This window comes from Antennarius striatus, chromosome 21, assembly GCF_040054535.1.
Source record: "Antennarius striatus isolate MH-2024 chromosome 21, ASM4005453v1, whole genome shotgun sequence".
In the NCBI taxonomy this organism is placed as follows: domain Eukaryota; kingdom Metazoa; phylum Chordata; class Actinopteri; order Lophiiformes; family Antennariidae; genus Antennarius; species Antennarius striatus.
In genome coordinates, this window is record NC_090796.1 from 13,199,244 (window position 1) to 13,214,505 (window position 15,262).

General features: G+C 42.1%; 1 protein-coding gene across 1 annotated transcript in view; it reads left to right on the forward strand.

The window, feature by feature from the left end:
- Positions 1 to 371: 371 nt before the first annotated feature.
- The window catches only part of thrab (thyroid hormone receptor alpha b), a 108,708-nt gene continuing 93,817 nt past the window's right edge, over positions 372 to 15,262 (forward strand). The window contains exon 1 of the mRNA XM_068305507.1: positions 372 to 874. The gene's annotated coding sequence lies outside the window, so the exon portion shown is untranslated. The remainder of the gene's footprint in view (positions 875 to 15,262) is intronic.

A 15,262-nucleotide genomic window follows, 5' to 3' on the forward strand; every position in this document is an offset into this window, starting at 1 on the left:
GTTTCTTCACTTGCAACAAAGTTGCTGTAGATTGGAACCGGAAAATTGGTTTGCAGGCAAAGCAAAATCCTCTGCACACGCTCAGTGCATGTCAACTTCCAATAAAGCATTTTATAAATCATGGATGATCACGTGACCTCATTGACCTCTAGCTGGCGTCATAAAGCAATAATTTCAAAATAAATGTTGCCCAAATAATTATTATTGTCACTTCTGTATACCTTTACATTATTATTTTTAAAACTATTTTCCCGATACTGCTTCGTGCGCTTTTCCAAATTCGGTAATTGCGTTTTCTACCTATTCCAAGATGGACTGATCTCGCCTTTGCGCTTCAAGGAGGAGGAGGAGACGGAGGAGGAGGTGGAGGAGGAGGAGGAGGAGGTGCAGTGAGGATGAGATCAATAAATAAGGACAGCAGAGGCGATTCAAGGCAACGGATGGTCCACATTTCCCCGTCTGGTCCCGCCGTGAGTGTGCGCAAAGCCGGTGCTTTACAGTGGCGGTCCTGTAGAGAGCGGTAGATAGTTTGAACAAGAACCCACGGATCCAACTGTACTGTACATAAGCAGAGGGAGGAGCAAATCGTGTAGTATTTCTTTTTTGGTTCCTTCTCTCCTGTCGTTGCTGCCCATCCAAAAGGCTCCTGGAAGACACCAAAGGAGGGGAAAAACCGAGCGCTCGATTCCCGAACGCGTTGAAAGCGAGAAGGTTCGGAGGAGCTGCGAGAGGCGCGGAGATTATTCTGACAGTACACGGAGGACCGGGGCTCGGAAGTGAGGGGAGGGACGTGGAGATATTCGGCGCGACCGCTACACCCGGAGACCCTCCTGACTTTCTCCCGCTTGATCCGCCCCCAGGCTGGTGACCGACAGTAAGTGTCTCCGTCCGGATTCGACCGACATTAACGCAGCATGCAGGGCATGGATTGTTTGGCGGCGCTGGCTCCGGTGGCCTGGGCTTGTTTGACAGATCCCATCCCCAGCCAAGGCACACACGGTGTTCCTGTACAGTAGGATGGGTCCAACCCGGCCGATCTGCAGCCTTCCGCCCCCATTGTTTCACCGTGCGCTTGGCGCTTGTTGTCAATGTGATGGCATCGGTAACGGTAACGCACAGTAACGATGCATTTCCACCGTTATCACGCATGTGCTATATGCTTCTTGTGCGCAGGCCCGAACTTGGATGCATGCCTGGTGCGCTCTGACGCGCGCATGGTCCAATCACGCATTCACACGTGCACACCGAAGAGAGAAAGTAGGATCGATGAAGTTCACAGGTCGCAACTTCGATGCGCCCACGATGGTCCCGTAGGCGTTCTGTCGGGGAAGGTCGGTCTGCGCCTCGGCGCGTTTTTAATCCCGATCGTCCTCATTTCTAGAGGGTCGGGGATTCTGTAGAGTTGGTGCGTTATTGATCCAAATCAAGTCAACTTGTGTGAGCCGTCTGAAGGTGGAGGAGCGGGTCTGACATGCGCAAAATGCATGCATTTCTGTAACTGTTTTTAGTCCTGCTGCAGACATGCTACCATATAAAGTATTTTTTCTTCCCCCCATTTGACTCCCAGCTTTTTTTCTTTTTTTTTTCTGTAATTTTTATCGCTGTTGTCTGCAGCCCAGATGAGCGCTGTCTGATCTTGACAGTTGATAACAATCAGAAATTGCCAGCGTCAGAACAGGCTGTTGCAGCTTTGGCTCAAATGTGCATTTCATTAAAACCAGAAATTACTACAGATGCGGAGACTCTTTAAAAAAAAAAATGTAAAAAAGAGTGCATGTTTTAGATAAATATGTGCGGTATGGCTCAATGCAACAGGGTCTACTTGTATTAAATACAACATAGCTCTGAAAGTTCCCCTGACATGAGCGAATATCCAGATTTTAAAGGACCTTAAATGCTTAATGTTGCCAAGAACCACTTTTATAATATAACCGGATGTTCAATGTCCCCCGTCTGACCGCTGACAGACAACAGCCGACACTTAATAGTTCTTCCAGACCAATGTGAAAATCTCCAGTAAGAGTAAATCTGTGCGCAAAGTTGAGCGCAGTGGCTTATTAATATGATGGAAACAGTTTAGCGTGTTTGCAGCTGTTTGTGTGTGAAGACTGAAATAATTGAATCACTCAATGCAACCGCTCTGCTTTGGGTCTGGAGTCTCGGTTGCATTGGTTTTCACAGTAGTTTGTTGCACAGATCTGATTGGAAGTGACAGTCTAAAAGCTGTGCGCTCTCACAGCCCGAATACATCAAGATGGCACCAGAAGCGTTTCCTCTGGTGCGCTGACGCTTTATGTTTGAAAGGCGAGTACACGGATCAAAGTTGTAACCAACGATTTCACCTCTTTGGAAACCTTTGAAAGATTAAAAGGTCTTAAGTTACTGTAGGAATCCATTCATCGAGGATCCCCCCCCCCCTTACATCCAGATTTTTGCTATAAATGGCTGAATGATCGCTAATGCATGAGTTATCCAATAAAAACAAGTTCAAATTAAGTATGTTTATGTCAGATCAGCTGGTAACCCCCCCCCCCACACACACACACACCATGTTTCATCAATCATTAGCTATCAGCGTGAATATCAATGTCTTCTCCCTGGGTTGATTATTAGCTCTGGAAAAATAATCCACCTTTCTGGTTTTCTCCCGAGTTTCAAGAAGACACAAAATCTTTGTGGTTAAAGCAGCTTCTTAATCCAGAAACTAGAGAGACAAACTTTTGGAAACATTTTACCGATGTTTTCTGACATGCAGGAACTCTTTTTTTCTTATTCTTTATTGGAAAAAAATTTTCCTCGATGCATAGACAAAAAGAAAAAGAGCCTATGGAACACTGGCATGAGTCCCAATGGGTGATGTAAAAATGTTGTACATGAGAACCACAGGGTGGCCGGGTCTGCTCTCTTCTTCTTCTTCTCCTCCTCTTCCTCCTCCTCTCCTCTAGCTGGGGCTCCTTCGGGGGGCCAGAGGTGACCTTCTTCAGTCCCTCTCAGCGGCGAGCGCCCCAACGGGCCTCTCTTTTTGTGACCCTGTTTCTGTCTGCCTTTCTTCCTGGCCCTCTCGCTTCTTTTGCTTCTCCTTAACCCTCCGTCCCTCCTTCGGTCCCTCCCTTTCTCCCTCCACTCGTCTACTCACCAGCTCCTCCTATTCCCCACGGTTTGACAGCAGTGCTTAATGCTTAGAAACACAGAGCGTTCACTTATATAACCTTGGCTGTGCAGCTGATGTCCTGGTCTGTATCTGTTGTATAATGATGTCAGAGCTGTCTAGAGAGGCAGAGGGCATGCTGGGTAGGGCAATATGTCAAGAGCTAATTCTAAACTGAGCGTGGTGACTGGGGTGATCCCGGGATTTGTCTCCCATTGCCTTCTTTTCTCTCGTAGATGTACCAATTGGGATATTTGGAGCTGATACCAAAGTTAAAAATAACCCTACTGGAAGTGGGTGGTGATATATTTTATACATACCTGTATATATATTTATTTTTTTTGGTGTTATTTATCCACACTAGCACACTTCTTGCTTGATCTCGCAGTCTTACTTGCCGATAATGACGACAGCAGGCCGATACCAATATTTGGCGGATGAGTCGCATCCCTGCTTTTATCCATCAGGACCGTCTTGGAAGTTAAATCCATGCAGATGAACACAGAGTTGATTGGAGGTTTGTTTTGCTTGTCAGCTTTAATGAAGCCTGGCCGTGCGATACGTCTCAGCGTAAGGAATGTCCTCCGCATAGCAGTGGCTGTCCTGAGGGAGCAGCTGCTTTTGTTCGCCATCAGGTCAAAGCTGAATACCTCTGGATTTTGCAGACCCGAATTAGATTTTTCTGGCATTTTCAAGCGCGCTAATTGGATCTCAGAGACTGTTGTATAAATACAGGTCAGGAAAGGTGACATATTTGGAGCTGATTAGCAGAGGTTAGCGTCACATGTGACTTGTTTGATGTTGAATTATCTCGATAAATGCACATCCCAGACTGCAGAGGGAGCCGGCTGTTATTCTACCACCTTTACTTTTGTGTTTGACCTCAGTTGACTGTTCATCCTATAGAAACTGGGCCCCAAGGCGCTGCACCACGTCGTCTGTGTTTTCCCCTCTATGACTAATTAGATTACGCAATCCATATGGACTTACAAGTGGGTAAGATCTATACATCCAGGAAGGAGGCAGCCAACCACAAAATCCAATCATCACCAGTTTCTGCACTGAACAGGGTGGGGGTGTGTGGGGGTGCTGATAGATTTTGCCTTTTGTAAACAGAGGCATTTCGCATAAAAGAGCATTTTGTATAGAAATGTTCTGTTTATTTTCATCGAATAAATCGGCCTCTTTATGTTTTTTTTTTTTCTCTCCATACGATGCATGATTTAGCATACGTAATGAGCTCAGGCACAAATAACATCTTGTTGTTGTCACTGTCACCGATTCACAGCTTTTTTTCTGCATCTCGCAAATTAACTCCAGTTGACCCGCAGCCCAGTTCCCAGCAACAAACGACAGGTCATTGCAGTGCAGATGTGCTGCCAGCTGCTGGTGCTGATATCACTTCAAAACAGAGTTGTATGGTGGGTTCTTGTGACCCCCCCCCCACACACACACACACACTGATAGGCACACTATCAAGAGTAACATGACAAGATATTATCTGTGCATTCTGCACATGGACAACTGGGGGGTCCTGCTGTGTTTGAGACAAATAGACAAGCGCTTCTGTCTTCTATGACTAAAAGTCTTATTTTCATGTCATGTTTAATTTTTTTTCTTTTTTTTCTGTTGAGCAATTTTTTCCATGCGCAGTTTCCGAAGGGACTTTCATGTTTTTCTTTACCATTGAGCCATTGTTGCTCTCAGACGCTCTCTGTGATGGCTGGTCTTCATGCCCACGGCTTCCAAAAAATTACCAGGGAAAAATAATAGTTTATAAAATCGCCTTTATTGGTCAGAAAGAGAAGTGAGGGTGTTTTACACAGCCACGCTTCTCACTTATTAACACCAGTCAGCTTGGCCATGCTTGACTACTACTGGGGCCACTCACAACTGGCTTTTCATCAACGGGAATACTTGGCACGGAGGCCTGGGAGGTTTATTTTTGCCAGGGTGAAGTGGAGCATTTTACGAGGAAGAGTCACTCGCTCTCTGTGAGAGTGGCCTCCGTTTAGGCGGCGGAATTGAAATTAAATCACAGCGCATTTGCAGATATATTAAACAACCAGCTCCCGAGACTGTAAAGACTCTGTTTTGTTTCGATTGAGACATAAATGTGCAGTCGTTGCGGCATATGGAAGGATTCCCATCATATGGTTTATAGTTTAAACAATCTAGGTATTGGTTTCCCTGAGGTAGAAGGTTGGGTTTCTATAAGATTTCCCAAGAAGAATAGATGTGTAATTGTGAGTCATTTCATATGGTTCATATGGTTAGAGATTGGCATTCATTGCAGGAAAATAAAATAGATTCAACTTTATTTAAATACTTATTTGATGTCATGTAAGACAATTTTTGCATGCAGGAACAAGTTGAAATTTTAAATTGTGTTGTTTCGTTTGAAGAAATCCATAAATATTCTACTTATGGAGGAATAAAACAGATCCAGAGAATATTTCAGCTCTTTCTTGAAAATCATAACCATTTGTTCTTGTAAATATCACATTGGTATCACGTACTTGCTTCAGTTTGTCCGTTAATAACACACAAAGCGCTTCGCTGCAGTTGACTTCCTTGTGTTGGTGGGGAAAGGGATGGTTGACAGGTTTAACAAGGAGGACAGTGGTGTTACAATACCCGATGAGAGGAATAATAACATGATAAATGTCTCCGACTGACCGCAGACACGCTCATAAAACACCACAATTTGAGTTTTGGCCACGACCCAAGTCCTGCTATGGCGACTCGTGGAAACAGCATGGATTGACCTCTTTTAATATCCCATTAGAGTGACTTTAATGCTCTTTTGTTCATTCTGTTGTAAGTAATTTTTAACAAGGATTAAGTTTTGTTTTTTTTCATAAACAAGGGTAGGAGATTACCTTAAACATCTTGAATATCCCTGAGTTAGGAGCTGGATAAATGATTTGCCCTGCAGGAAAACAAAGGTTGGTGTTTCATTCCACCATGTTTTTTAATTCCACATGCTTCAGGAAATTTTTGATGGACGTGTTTCAAACCCCCTCCGACGGTCTGACGGGTTGGAAAAATCCACCTCTTTGTCACTGTATTTATTATTCTTATGCTAAGACTGGGGATAAGATCACATATTCCAGACACCTACAGTACTTCCAGTATGAAACAGCAGCATAATTGCCAGACCAAAACAAAGTCCTCTGGTCGTGCATTTGGCCTTGAGAATGGAAGCATGCATCACTTCAGCAGGGTCGTGACCATTCACTCCAGACAGTGTAGGATTACAAGTGTCAGGAGAGAATGAGGCTGTGTTTGTTCTTCGGCAACAATCGCTGTCGGTTGAACTCAGATACCCCCGCAAGAAACACTAGCATTTATTTGAACAGGGACATTAATATATTGATTTATTGATATATATTAGGAATCTCTGTAAAATAACCAAAGAACTGAGATCGATGTGTCCTGGTAATGTTTACCAAAGTAATTTGGTCTTAAACACTTGGACCAAGTCTTAGAGGACCAAGCTTTCTTAGGGATTGTTCAGGTACATCAGCTTGGTTCTTTCTCACCGTCGCTGCTTGCTGCTATTTTATTAAAGACAGCTGGTTCCTCGTTCGGTGAATGGCCTAGATTTTGGTCACATGTCTGGTTTTCGCAGACCGTCTCTGAGGTTAGAGATCACCTCAGAGTCTAGTCGCGTGCACTTTTTTGTTCGGAGGGAAACTTTCTTTTTGCTGACATCCCATCTGAATCTCTATGAAGCCAGAATCGTTTTTTGCAAATGACTTTGTTCCTCCCTATAATTACTTTGAGTGCATTGCTTTGTAGAGATGATGAAATAATTAATTTTAAGTTATTACGTTTTTGGGTTTTATTGCATTTTCAGACTTAATGCAAATCTTTTATTACTTTTACGAGTCCTATTGCATTTTCAGGAAATTAATACATATTTTGTGCTGCATGCCTTTGAGACGAAGGTGATTTGGATGTTCATGTTGGCATTCTTAAAGAAATTTGAATTAATATTTATGTAGTAATTAAAGCATTGAACAAAGATAATGGAGGAAATACATTTCCATGATGTTAAAACTGAAGGTCGGTGCGGTGCAGTTTGTGAAGAGCCTTGTCTGTCATAGCAGTCACAAGTTATTTAGCTTTTCGACATTAAGCTGATGCCAGGATCAGGTACATTTGCCATTTGTTTTGGGTCTGTTAGCACTTAGAGTTGATTTTCGAACCAAGAAATATCCCACATGTCCTGAACCAGATCAGGAGACTCATACCTGACTGACTTCATACCTTTTATAGGCCAACATTGGTTAACATGTTATCTCTTGTAAAGTCAGAACCCTTCTCGATTGTGTTTGGCCGTGATGAATATAATCAATTCACATGATATCACACAACAGGTTTCGTTTTATTAGCTTCTTGGTGACGGAAATAATATCCTTCAGCTCCAAAGTTCGCTTTGCTATCACTGACGACTGGCAAAAAATGACTCGTCAAGGATCAGCTATGCAAGATTGTGCCTCTAGCATAATAAAGATAAGTGTTTGTCCCTTTGAACTATAAAAACGAGGCTCGTTGGGTGCTAACGTTGGCAGTTTGCTCTCATCTCTGCTCTCCTGACCCATAACTCCAAGGTCCGGCTGCTGAATCATGCGGTCTGGTGTTGAACTCCCTATCAATCTCATTTAAAGAATGTTTTAAACTGACCTAACCCTGCTTTGCATTTGAGAGCTTCACTTTTCTTGCATTATTTAAAGGGTGATAAAGAGATGAGTAAGGATCACTGTTGTTAACATAGATTTGAGCTTTCGTCATGCGATTTTTTTTTATCGCTCACTGTCTTAATAGAAATTCACATCTTTAATATTGCTGTCTTTGCACACAGAATTTGTCATATTCAGCAGCAGCACCGCCTAAAGCAGTCGTTAAAGACGTCCTTCACCCTCAGAATCCTGCTGAAAGGGTGCAAAGTGATCCTTTTAATCCAAAGCAATTCTGCAAGCTTCACTGATGCTTGCTTTCCATTTGGAATTAACCTTTTAAACCAGACAAGACAAACTTGTGCTGCACGTTTTAAAAACCAACCTTGAATATTTGATGGGTTTATTTGTAACGTAGGATGTAACTCAATTTTTTTCGCTGCATCATGATTGTGTCTGTACTATTAAATGCTGTTGACACAGACATGATCCAAATGTCAATGATTATTTTTCACTGCAGACTTAATTTTTACTTTAATCATCTGAATTCTTGCTTTGTGTGGCTATATTAATGCTTCTGAGGTGTGGAAAGCATGTGCCTGTAATTTCTTCAGCTCTAGGGTTTAATGTTTGCAAATATTCAAACAAATAATGAAGGAGCCCTTCCTGTGCTGGCAGCCTATCCTCGCTCTTGATAGTCAAACATTACTGACTTCTCATCCAGAGGACCGCTCAAGGGAATCCGATTAACACTTTAGAAATAAGCCGTTAAAAACTTGTAGTTCCAGTTTGGGAGCATTGTGGTGACATCTACAGTCATTTGTGAAACACAATAAGATCACCCATAATCCTACACACACATTGTTACATGGAGTGTCCTGACAACAATTGTGCGTTTTCTGTACCTGATAGCACTTCTTCCCAACTAGAGCGATAGCGAACTGCTGCGGAGGTCTGCGATGTCAAAATAGCGTCAAGAACCCTGAGGCTGTATATGTGTGTGTGTTTGTGTGTGCATGCTTTTTTTAAAATTGACTTAATCTATCTTGCAGTAGCCCAGGAAGACTCTTGCTGACAGTAGCATGTCTTCATTCATGTTTGCATGCGGTTCTGGGCTGCTTGTGTGATCTCCGTATTTCAGCAAGGGCTCAGTGTGTTCTGTGGAAGCCGAGGTCATGTTTCCCTCAACATAACTGGCCCGAGTAGCAGAAAATCCAACAGGCAAAGTGTGAGGCTGGTTATCCTTCTGTCTTACGATAGCTTTGGCGCGTCGTCACCGAATATAGAGGTTCAGGGAGTTCACTTGCATGCTTGCACAGCCTGTCTCAGAATTGATATTCATGTATGTCTAATCACGCGTTCGCGGTTGGTAGGCGGCTATTCTTAGTCAAAATGTTATCACCTGAGCCTTTACAGATCGCCGTTCTGCGAGGAACACATGTTGTGTTAGATAATGAGAGTTGCTGTTTGCAGCGAAATGCATAAAGCCAGTCAGCTGGATGGAGGCCCCAGGGTGACGGACTACCTTGTCATGCTGGCCCAGGCCCCAGAGAAGAGGCTCCAGATGCTGCTTGTATTCTCCCAGTCATGTCCCTGACTCTTGTCCAGGTTGGAAGAGGTCCAGCTGGTCCCCAGAGTGCGACGTCCTTACTTCCACATCCATGGTCGCCCTTTGTGCCAAGGCAGACGGAGCTGATGCTGCCGGCCTGTTTGTGGAAGGGAGAGACCAGTAATCAGATTACGGAGTAAGGAGCATAAAGGAACCACATGTACAGCACACTATGTGCTAGCTTAAGTAGATGTAATCTGTCAGTCTGTGTGGGTATCATATGAAAAAACATAATGTATAGTCAATGCATCCACTTGTTATTCCAGTATATATTGCACATGTGCGTGCATCACCATCGACATGGTATAGGTTGACCGAAGATGACCCTTGGTCTCCTCTCCCCTCTCTCGTCGTAGTTTCCCTTCTTTTTCCAAAGGTCATCGTTACGCATGTGTGCTCTGTTACTGTAAAACTAGACCCTGCTGCAGCAGCTAGTCCAAATCAACGGAAAGGCAACCAGATGGAATGAAAGGACCGTGCACGGTTTAAGAAGGTAGTCTTGTCATTCTTAGTTTTGCAGGATTTCAAAGATTCCAAGCAGTCAGTGTTGTCCTGACGTTTCTAAACTGACCAGAGGGGGCGCTCTCAAATGTCTTAAATGTCTTACATGCTTTGTAAATTTTCATGTCAGTTTGCTTAGAAGAGCAGAATTGTTTTGTTCCCGGACACACATTTATTATCTTTTAAGTTACCTTGTGAACAGTAGGTTACACCGTTAGAGGCCGAGTCCGCCATTTCTGCACAATGTCCGTTTTTATCATTGTTGCGCAGTCAAAGGAAACGATGCATCATAATAATCCAGCGATTCTCTAATTCAACATCTTTAAAGTCAGCCTTGCTGTTTACTGCTGCGCTTCCCTGCAGCTGCATCAGAGCTGGATCGAGTTACCACCGATACGACCCCAACGATTCTCACTCCTGCTGCTTCACATGAAACGCCACGTGGCATTTCTTGCCGAGCAGTCGCAACTTTGCTTGCCGTCGAGATGGTAACCGCGATTGTGTTTCCAAATAATCCCGGATTTAAGGATCCTAAGGAAGTCATTTAATTTATTATTAACTTAACAGATGTGATGCAAAACGAGATAAAGAGGAATAGGTGAAGACTGGTAAAATATGAAGTGGTGACTCATTTAAAAATACATTGCTTTTCATTGCCCATATGGTAATAAAGGGTTTATGACCCAAATAAAAACTTTTGTTCCCCTTTTGTTTTTTCTCAATTGGCTTTTTATTTTATATACATTTCAGGCTCTTTTGAACAGGAGATTTTCCCGTCTTGACTTTTTTTTTCAGGTTCAAACAGTCAACGTTATTGTCCATATAAATCACCATAAATTACAGTAAATGGGCATTTGATAATCCATATGTTACTGTTACTGTATGCTGGTTATAGTACCTAGTCACCCTTGAGTTTATTCCTCATCACGGCCTTGAGTAAAAAACACTTCATATATATTTTTTGCCCTAACTTTTGGAAGAAGTGTATCCAATGATTTTATTTGAAACAAGTGCCAGTGTGGTCCCATCGAGTGAATAATTGACTCTTGAGCCGCCTCTGTTGGAGGACAGGCTGTTGAACACATAGAGTACATGTGCCTGCATCACCATAGGATGCACGCATATGCACACACACTCACACATGCTCACATGAAAGCACACACAGAAATATAAAAGCAATTGCCTACTGAAGCACAGTATGTTCTGTTTTCTTGTTCCAATTATTGCAGGGCCATACTGTAGATAAAGCTGTGTTAGTGGGCGTTTGTGTACATACATTTCAGTGTGTAGGTTTGGTTCCCGTGGCAATGCTTTTTACTGCCAGTCGCAATGAATTATGAGTTAGATGTCTCCTTCACTGTAGATTTGAGGAAGGAAGTAAATTTGGGAGAAAGTGGAGTGAAAACGAGAGTAGAAAATGGGTCAGACATCTGAGTGACATTTCTTTTTCTGTGAAGGGTGTCAAGACATTATCCAATTGTAGCTCTTTGTCTACTCATTTTTCCTGCTTTCTCCTTCCTCCATGCATGTTTTCCCCATCCAAAAGAAAAGTGCAAAAAGGAGAGAGTTGTTATGCTTGGCATGTCTGCAGAGGACAGGCTTTAATTTGGACGCTGCCCAGCTGATCAATCTCCACGCTGGCTCGGTTACAGCATCGTGCACACTCTTGTGTGTTTGTGTGTGTGAGTTTCTGTCTGCTTTTAAAGTCATGTCCCATAGGAACATTGATCTGGAATAAAATGGACATCAATGAAGAGCACGTTGCTCTCATTTGTAACAAAGTTCAAATGAGGGGACTTAAGTTAATTCTGGTCAAAGTGGTCGGGATTGGAGCATCACCTGATCGTCCGGTAGGTGCTACGTCTGATATGAGCGTTACGTCTGACTGTGGATGGTAAGATTTGGGAGAGAGCTCTCCAGCACAAAGATAAACACAACATTTACTCTAAGTTAGTATTAAGTTACTGTTGTGAATAATATGCAAACAGATTATCGTGATTCAGCTGGTGGTTTGGCAAAGCGTCAGTGTGCCTGCTACATTTCCTGTTTGAGGCCTTCCTCTGGCATCGAGAGCATGTAACCCACCTCAGTTGGAAAGTCCAACTTGTACTTGAATGTTTCATCAGAGAAGTTTTTTTTTATTGTGAGACCCAAAAGACAAGTAATACAATTTATTCCTATAACTTCACTAAATCAATCTTTTCATTTGAACAGTTTCTGGAAAGCACCTGTTAGAATTTGCAGCTTAAGATAACATCATCTGATATCTTTTTTTTGTCTGATGAATAGCCGTTAAAGTGAAAAGATTCAGTTAACAATGACACAACAGGGAAAAACTTCCACTGAAAAACACAACCATAATGAGGGTGAGGATTGATTATAAGCTCCGTTCCAAATTTCAGATTAGCAACGGCTGTGGTCTACATTTAGGAGGTGCTGTTCTTTTAGAAATAGATCTTTTTTTTTCAACATAACGATTAAGAATCGCAGCCATTCTGCTTAATGTTGTGGTGCAAGACGGACATACCAATGAGGCAGGAATACTTCAATACATTAAGAACAAAATAGATTTGCATGAAAATGAAGTTTCTTTTTCTTGGCTTTTTTGTTGTGTTTGGGTTCTTGCGATGGCAAGAACAGGAGAGTGGGTCGCCTTAGCTTCAATAGAAAATGAACTTCCTTTTTGAGACCTATTGAAAAGTTTCGAAGATGAAATAAGGTGAGCAATGCATCATCCTCTTCAAATACAAAGCAATCTAAAATTTAAAAAAAACAGTCATTTGTAAGCATTTCAAAGAGAAACTGTCTGCGGTGTGACGGGATCACCATCATTTTTCAATGTGTACATTGTCAATAATGCAGGTGGCAAAAATGTAAAACTGTAGTAAAATTGTAGGCATTGTTTCACTGTTATTCAGTTATGTATCCACAGAATTGAGTGCAAAGAGTTTTTGAAAATTGAAGGTGAAAATGGAGCTTTCTCAGGCCACCTGAGGTGAGACATGATTGTTCCGCCTTGTATTTTTTTGCTGGTCTGTGTGAAATCAGAAAAACACGGTCCCTAGCCGGTTTTGTCTTTTTTGCCTGGGGGTGAAAGTTACAAGAATGCAAGAATCTCATTGTAAGGTTAGCTGAAGTCTCACAAGAACATATGGCCCATAAACGGCAGGGCAGAACGCTGAACAACAACTCCTTGAAGCGGAGTGATTTCCTCTGACTCCTGGATTGTTGAACCGTCTTTTAGGCCTTTCTGCGAGAATAAGCCGATGCTTTTTCAGACAGAGCGAGGAAAATATGAAGAAAATAACTTATTTCTATGTGCTAACAGTATTGCTGAAAAGATACGATCAGTGTAAGTCAGCATATAGGCTGGGAAAACAGTAACACTATGCAAATCAATAACTATTGGTGCGGGTGGAGGCCTGGGCTCTGAATTTCCCCATTAGTTCTGAATTTTGTCACATGATATGGTTTTAAACGAGTTTCAAGGAAATCTAATATTCTTTAATGCCTACAAAACCCATAAGTCTGTTCCATACCTAAACTTTCAGAGGCTGTCAGTTGAACCTCAATATCGTGCGTCAAAGCATTTATGGCTGTTGGTGGTTCAAGAAAACATGTCACAAGACTATGCTTCTAAAAGCCGAGCTGGTTTGCTGCTCTTTCCTCTATCTGAGCATCTGTGTTCTCCTCTGGGAGTAATACCAGTGACAGACCTCATTATTTGTCTCGTGATTTCTTTCTTCATATCTTAAATACTTAAATAAATGATGGAAATAATGAGGTTTACTTCAAAAATTATTTCAACCCTCCGTTAGTGTCATCCTAACCAATGCGGTCTAATATACTATGTGCAAAGAAACCATTAAGGGCTGGGTGCAGTAGCTGAATTACAGGAAGTAGTTTTCCGTCTTTACAGGTACAAACGGTGTGAGAGAATAAACATGTTTTTTAAGTACTTAAATCCAAAATAGATAAAATACGCAGCGATAAACTTAATGTTGTTCTATAAGAATATTAAATACATCCTTTCTTCTTTGTGGTTATGTCCGTTGATGTTTGTTGTGAATTAGACAACACTACCCCAAATGGTTCCCAGTGGTATTGCCTCATTTCATTGATATCCCTGAGCTTTCAGAAAACACGCACAATCACAGGCTAAAGAACACTGAGTACAGACGGAGGACTTCGCCTTTATCCATCCTTTAATGTTTAACATAAATGAGCATCAACCCATATCAAATGGAGCGTATACTGTAGTGCCGTCAGGTTTAGCTCTGCCTCCTAGGAGCTGGCTCTCTTATCTGTCTCGCCTGCGCAGATGCATATTTATCCCTCACTGAGTGGCCGAGAGCTGTGTTAGCATATGGGTTAGCCAGAGAATGATATGCATGGCCACACTGAATCGCCACAGCTGGTGCTGAAAATACACCGGTGCTGTTGCTTTAAAATCCACTTTAGGTGGGACTTATGGAGGAGGTTCGGCTGTGGAGTTCTGTCTTAATAATGACACTGCCATCACACAAACGAAGAAGTGCACACTGTACTCTTGAGTTTGCTTTCCTGCATGTGTTGCTGAGAGTAGATATATAATATGTGAAGTATTTCAATATTTACCTATATTATTTGTCCAGAAGAAGGATATAGCTCAAGGAGACAGAAAAGGATATGAGATGATAATGTTTGCAACTTATGAGTGAAGCATTTTTCTACAATCTGGGATGTTTTGCCCCAGCCTAAAGGTAGCTTCTTACAGCTTTTGAAGTCTTAAAAACTAATCAAAACGGTTTTTCTGCGAGGCAGCTCGGACTCTACCGGGACTTAAAAGAAGCATACCATAATCTCATCCAGCGTACCTTATAAAATCAGACATATTTGTACTTATGAGTAACTGCATTTAGTAGAGAATGTTGTGTTTTCATAAACTATTATGAAAGATTTCATATAAATACCCTCGGAATGCTTCAAATGCCAAATACAGACATTCAATATAAAACACAGAAAATGTATGCGCAACGCTCTTGATGTGAAAAAAAGTCTCAGATTCTTTTCCATGCTGCTTTCAGAGTTCTCTGCCAGCAACTAATCAGGTCTATATGCCTCCTGGAAGAATTATTCCATTATCTTCTCAACGCAAGGGTGGAGAGGTTTGCCAAGCCAGGTCGACGTTCCACTTGGCTGAACTTCATCAGCCAATGATGAGGATTGGAAAAAGATCCAGTAAACCAAAGACAGATGCTTATTATCGAACAATATTTGTTTATATCGAAACTAATAAAAAATTAAGAGCAGGAAAGTCCTTTGAGTTGCCAGCCTAAT